This window comes from Hyperoodon ampullatus (assembly GCF_949752795.1).
Source record: "Hyperoodon ampullatus genome assembly, chromosome: 2".
NCBI lineage: Eukaryota > Metazoa > Chordata > Mammalia > Artiodactyla > Ziphiidae > Hyperoodon > Hyperoodon ampullatus.
This window is the reverse complement of record NC_136915.1, coordinates 24,199,101-24,205,012: the sequence shown is the minus strand read 5'-3', so window position 1 is coordinate 24,205,012 and position 5,912 is coordinate 24,199,101. Positions and strand designations below refer to the sequence as shown.

At 45.3% G+C, this 5,912-nt stretch overlaps 1 pseudogene across 1 annotated transcript; it reads right to left on the bottom strand.

Moving 5' to 3' along the window:
* Window positions 1-483: 483 nt before the first annotated feature.
* LOC307063947 (mpv17-like protein 2) lies at window positions 484-1,118 on the bottom strand (annotated as a pseudogene). The gene has a single exon. The product of its transcript is annotated as a mpv17-like protein 2 (transcript).
* Between the last annotated feature and the right edge of the window lie 4,794 nt (window positions 1,119-5,912).

The following is a 5,912-nucleotide window of genomic DNA, read 5'->3' as shown; positions in this document are numbered from 1 at the left end:
TCTATAGTCCGTGACCAGAGAAAGATGAAACCCTGCCTAAGGTTCCAGATTCTGGGAACCACCTCCAGGCTGGACACTGCTGTTGGGGGATGGATGATGTCCCTACCCTAGTCCCAGGGCTTGAGGGAGTTCAGTGCAGCTGCTCAGACCAGAGCCCTGCCCACAGCATTGTTGAAGACTTGGGGGTTGGAACTGGCTGACTGGCTGGGACCCAGTGCTGAGGATGAGACATCTCAGTCACCAGTCACTGAGGCTTCTGGTGAGAAGGGCTGGGTGATGTCTGTCCATCTTCATGGTTTTGTTCCAGGTAAGGAAACTGAGGCCAGGCAGAGGGTTTGGAAGGGGCAGCCCAGCTAGATGCCCAGGAGTTGTGTGAGGCTAGGGTTCAGCCCAGGACCCTGGCCTGGCCTGCCATGGGAGCCCATTCCCCTTCTCGCCCAGGAGGATAGTCAGCTGAGGCAGTTAGCCTTGCCCTGTCTGACATCATGCTGGGGGGTGAGGCAGTTCAGTCTGCATGGTACACAGGACCACAAAGCCTGGGGGCATCACAAGGCCTAAGATCTGGTACTTCAGGTAGGAGAGGTACCTGTCCCAGCCCAGTATCAGGCTGTTGGTGTAGGTGACTCAGAACTGGGGGTAGGTAGGAGCCATGAATAGAAATTCACCAGCTGCTCAGCTGGCCTCACATACCAGTCAGCCTTGAAGAATTCCCAGAACTTGTCCCACAGCTCCTGGCAGCTCTCAGCCAGCATCCAGCCCTCCAAGAAGTACCAGAGACCCAGCACAGGGAAAACCATCAACTGGTTGACAAGGACCTTCCTGAGGATGTTTAGGAGGCCACAGCAGTTGGACACAGGGAGCAGGTAGTCCAGGCAAAGGTATCAGCATTGTATGAAGGGGCCCATGCTGTAGGCCACCACAAACGTGCTTGATGAGCACCTTGGGTCAAATTTATGTCAAGGCCAGGCACAAATCTCCCAGGACTGGTATGTATTGTCCCCGGCTTCCATGAGAGTGCCACAGCCCAGATTACTGGTGATGAACAGTGCGTGGCCTTGGAACAAGGGCTGCTCTGCAGCCTACAGGCCACACAGCCAGTTCCAACCACCATATACCATCACCTGCCCCTACTTCTTTAATCAACATTTTCATGGTGTATCTTTTTCCATTCTTGTAATTTCACCCCATCTATGTTGTTGTATTTGAAGTGAGTTACTTGTACATAGCATATTGTTGGATCATGTGTTCTTGAGGTAATTGTTTATTTTATTTTGTTTTTGGTCTACTCTGCCAATCTCTGCCTTTTAATTAGTGTATTTAGCCCATTTACATTTAATTAGTGCTATGTTAGCACTTAGGGCTATGATGTTATTTTTTATTTTCTGTTTGGTTTCTTTGTTTCCTATTCCTCTTTATCTTTCTACCTTCCTGTGCATTACCTGAACATTTTTTTAGGATTCCATGTTGATTTATTTAGTGTTTTGAGTCTATCATATTTTTATTGGTGTTTGCTCTAAGTATTATGAGATATGTACATAACTTATTGTACTCTACTGGTATTGATGTTTTACCACTAAGAGTTAAGTGTTAACACCTTACTTCCATTGAGATCCCTTTACCCTTCACACTTTTTAAATATCATAGTCTTAAACACTCCCCTTAGAGATATTGGATACCACAGTAGATGGTTTTTAAATTTTGCCTCTACCACAAAATATGTAAGAAAACTCATGAGAGAAAGGATTGCATATTCTATTTCACAAAATATGTAAGAAAACTCATGAGAGAAAGGATTGCATATTCTATTTACCCCTATCCATTCTGATAGTCTTCATTCCTTTTTGAATTTCCAAGCCTCCTTCTGCTACCATATTCTTTCTGTTTAGACAATTTCTTTTAATCCATTCTCTAAGGATACATTTTCTAGCAACAAATTCTCTTAGCTTTTCTTCATCTGAAAATGTCTTTACTTTCCCCTAACTCTTGAAGGATATTTTCACCAGATATAGAATTCATGGTTGACAGTTCTTTTCTCTCTGTACCTGAAAAACTGTTGTACCACTTAACCTGAGCCTCCACGGTTTCAAAAGAGATATCCACTGTCATTCAAACTAATGTAACTTATAAGTAACAAGTAGTTTCTTTCTGGATGCTTTCAAGACTTTTTCATTGTCTTTAGTTTTTGAACATTTAATTATAATGACTTGGCATCAGTTTCTCTGAGTTTATCCTATTTGGGATTTGCTAAGCTTCTTGAATCTGTAGGTGTACGTGTTTCATTAAACTGGGGAGGTTTTAGCCATTATTTCTTCAAATACATTTTTAGTCCCACTCTGTCTCCTCTCCTTCTGAGACTCTAATGATATCATTGTTAGTTCTTTTGTTATTGTCCCTCTGGTCTCTGAAACTCTGTTTATTTGTTTGTTTGTTTGTTTGTTTCAGTCTATTTTCTCTCTGTTGTTCAGATTGGGTAAATCTGTTGATCTGTCCTCAAGTTCACTGATTCTATCTTCTATCATCTTCACTCTACTGTCAAGCCATTCACTGAGTTTTTTATTTTGGTCCTTGTATATTTTAGTACTATAATTTCCATTTGGTTCTTTTTTATAACTTATATTTCTTTGCTCAGATGTCTTTCATTTGTTTCCAGAGAATTCATAATTGCTTATTGAATCATTTTTGTGATGGCTGCTTTAAATCCTTGTCAGATTACTCCAACATTTGATTCGTCTCAGTGTTGACATCTGTTGATTATCTCTCTCATTCAAGTCGTGATTTTCCTGTTTCCTGGTATGATGAGGGTTTTTTTGTGTTTTTTTTTTTTTTTTTTTTTTGTATCCTGGACATTTTGTATATTATAAGACTCTGGATTCTATTTAATCTTTTATTTCTTTTGGTTTGTGTGTGTGTGGCTTTTTGGTTTTTGTGGAGGGGGGTTGTTTGTTTGTTTTGGCAGCTGTTATAGCAAGAGGCCAGATGGGTGTATATGCTCAGCTCCCCCCAGCATGCCTGGAAATTGCACACCAACTCTACCCTCTTGTTGCTGCTGAATGCAGATATTAAGCTCAGCTTCCCAGTGCCCTACTGACACCAGGGACGGGAAAGCTGAGGGCTGACTCATGCCGCTTTGTTGCTGCAGGGTGGAGGCAGGAGCTGAGTTTCCCACTGGGTCCTGCTGACACCAAGGGAGGGGAAGAAGAGAAGCAGAGTGCCAACTAGCCCTGCCACCACCCCCTCATTCTGCCTCATTGATGCCAGGTGGGGAGACTCTTCTCTTTGGGTCCCACTGATACCAGCTGGATGATGGATGGGGGCATTGAGTGTGAATAGCTACAGCTTCTATCACCATAAGTCTCATTGCTGCCAGGTGGGAGCAGATGCTTAGCTCATGACTAGACCCATCTGACACTACTCTGGCAAGGGAATCAGAGCATCTACACTTCCTTGCAAAGGGGGTGGGGGCAGGGGGGACATCAGCTTCCTGCTCAGTCCCACTGAAAATGCAGAGGGGTGGGGGGAAGAGTAGTTTTTCTGTTGCTTTTTGACTGGAGTAAGGCAGATTTTGACAAAAAGTTTTTCTGCTATTAGGCCACCCTTTTCCCAGTCCTTTGGCTAGAGTGGCAGCTTTTTCTTGGAGCTTTTTTAGTCTGTGTCTATTTGTGGTTCTGGGTTGGAGGCTTCTGCAGCATTCTGTCGGGATATATGGGAGGCAATAAGTAAACCACCTCGTCATTCCTCTGAGATTCCCAAGGCAGGCTACCTTCTTCTTTCCATCTTTCAGTCTTCCCATGCTTGTTGTTGTGTTATGTCCAGGGTTATTAGTTGTAAGTGGGTAGACCTGGGAGGCCTGGGGCTACTCCATCTTGGAAGAAACGGAAGTCCCATCCTTTAGATACGTGTTGTCATTCTTAGATAGGAGCACAGAGCCCTCCCAAACCCCTACAATAGGTCAGCCCCCTTACATGTTTCCATGGCAACCCATGTGCTTCCTGTGTGGCACCATCAATTGCATGTGCATATTTATGTGTGTGGTGGGGGGAGTCTTCAACTAATATCAATTCCCATCCTTCCACCTTCAATAGAGCCCACAAGGGTCCAAGGACACAGGTCCTGCTCACTGCTGTGTCCTGTGTGCATAGAACAGAGCCTGAAAAGGAAATGGAGAGATGCACTAAAGCATAGAGATTTGGGTGGTGGGGGGGACTCCTTTAGATAGGAGTTCAGAAAAGGCCTCTATGAGGTGGTGACCTTTAGGCTAAGACCAGAAAGACACAACAACAGAGCCATGCAGGTGAAACCCTGAGCTTCCCCAGTGACAAAGCCTTGCGGTGGGGATGAGTTTGATGTACTCCCAGAGCAGCAAGGAGGTCAATGGCTGTAGAAGGACCTAAGGAAATAGATCATCCAGGTCTCTGTAGGCCAGTGGAGAAGAGGGAGGAGAGGTCATTAAAGGATCAGTGGAGGAACAAGGGGACACAATTTGACTTGGGTCTCAGGAAGATGTCCTCTGTCTACTGTGATCTGTGGGAACATAACAGGCTCCCAGTGCAGAGGCTGTTGAAACACTGGATAAGAGATGGGATGGGGTGGGGTTGGTGGGGGGTGGCCTGAGTTAGGTTAAGAGAGGAAGGTATGGGGTGGTTGGATTTGGGAATGGACAACTTTCCATCTGCAGGGGGATGTGAGGCATAAAAATGGAACAGAGTATGGAAAGCATCAGGCATATAGTAGGTGCCCCCCTATTAGAATCTGGTTTCCACCCCTCTCAGCTCAAGGCTTTCACCCCATCCCAGGGCCTCTGTAGCCAGCAGGGTTTGCACAGGCAGCTCCAGCTCTGAAGGGGATACTGTCAGCTGGCTCCTGCAGAAGCCAATGGTGTTCCTGAACCTTCTGCCTGTGACTTGTGGTGGCAAGTACCAGTTGGAGCCCAACTTTTCTGTCCCGTTGCATTCCAACGGTTCCCCAGAAGCACCTCCTCCAAAGCCTCACCTGCTGAATCCAGCCCACCTCACTTCAGGCCAATCTGCCAGCCACTGCCTGCCAGAAATCTGGCACGTCATCCAGGTGCTGTGGCCAAGATCCTGGTTTGAATGTGCAAAAGGAGCCCATGGGTTTTGAAGCCTGCTCCGAGTCTGAAATCTCCACTGAGAATCATAGAGGCAACGAGTATTAGCACTGGGGCCCCAGGCATCATGCACTCCAGCCCCTTCAACTTACAGATGGGAAAACTGAGACTCACGAAGGCAAAGGTCCTGAGGCTTAGTTACTAAAAGTACTTTAGGGGGAGACGCAATAGGGAAGGGATGTGGGAACAGATGTGTATGTATGACTGATTCACTTTGTTATAAAGCAGAAACTAATAAAAAAAAATTTAAAAAAATAAAATAAAAAATAAAGTACTAAGTTGAAAACTAAAAAAAAAAAAAAAAAGTACTTTAGGGTCAGGTAGCTCTTGGATTCACATTCTAACTCTACCACCTCGTTGCTGAGATCCTGGGCAAGTGACTTTCCTCCTCTGTTGGCTTCCTCACCTGTAAAATGGGACAATACTAATAGCCAGCACTGACTCTGTGACAGGCATTGTTTTAAGCCATATATATTATATGAGCTCCTCTTTAAATCCTCATAGCAACTCCATGAGGCAGGTGCCATCGCTACTCACTCCATCCTACCTGAGGAAACTGAGGCACAGCAAGCGTATGTAACTCCCTAAAGATTTATCCAGCCAGTAAATGCAGAGGCAGGTTCAAATCCATTAGGCCTGCCCTTCAAGTCTGTGCTCCCAGACCCGATGCTGTCCTGTCTCCTTGAAGATGACTTTGAAGGTTAATTGATATATGCCTGTAAAGGCTGAGCACGGTCCCCAGCACACAGTCAGTGCTCAATAAATGCTAGCTAAGGTGTCAGGGACC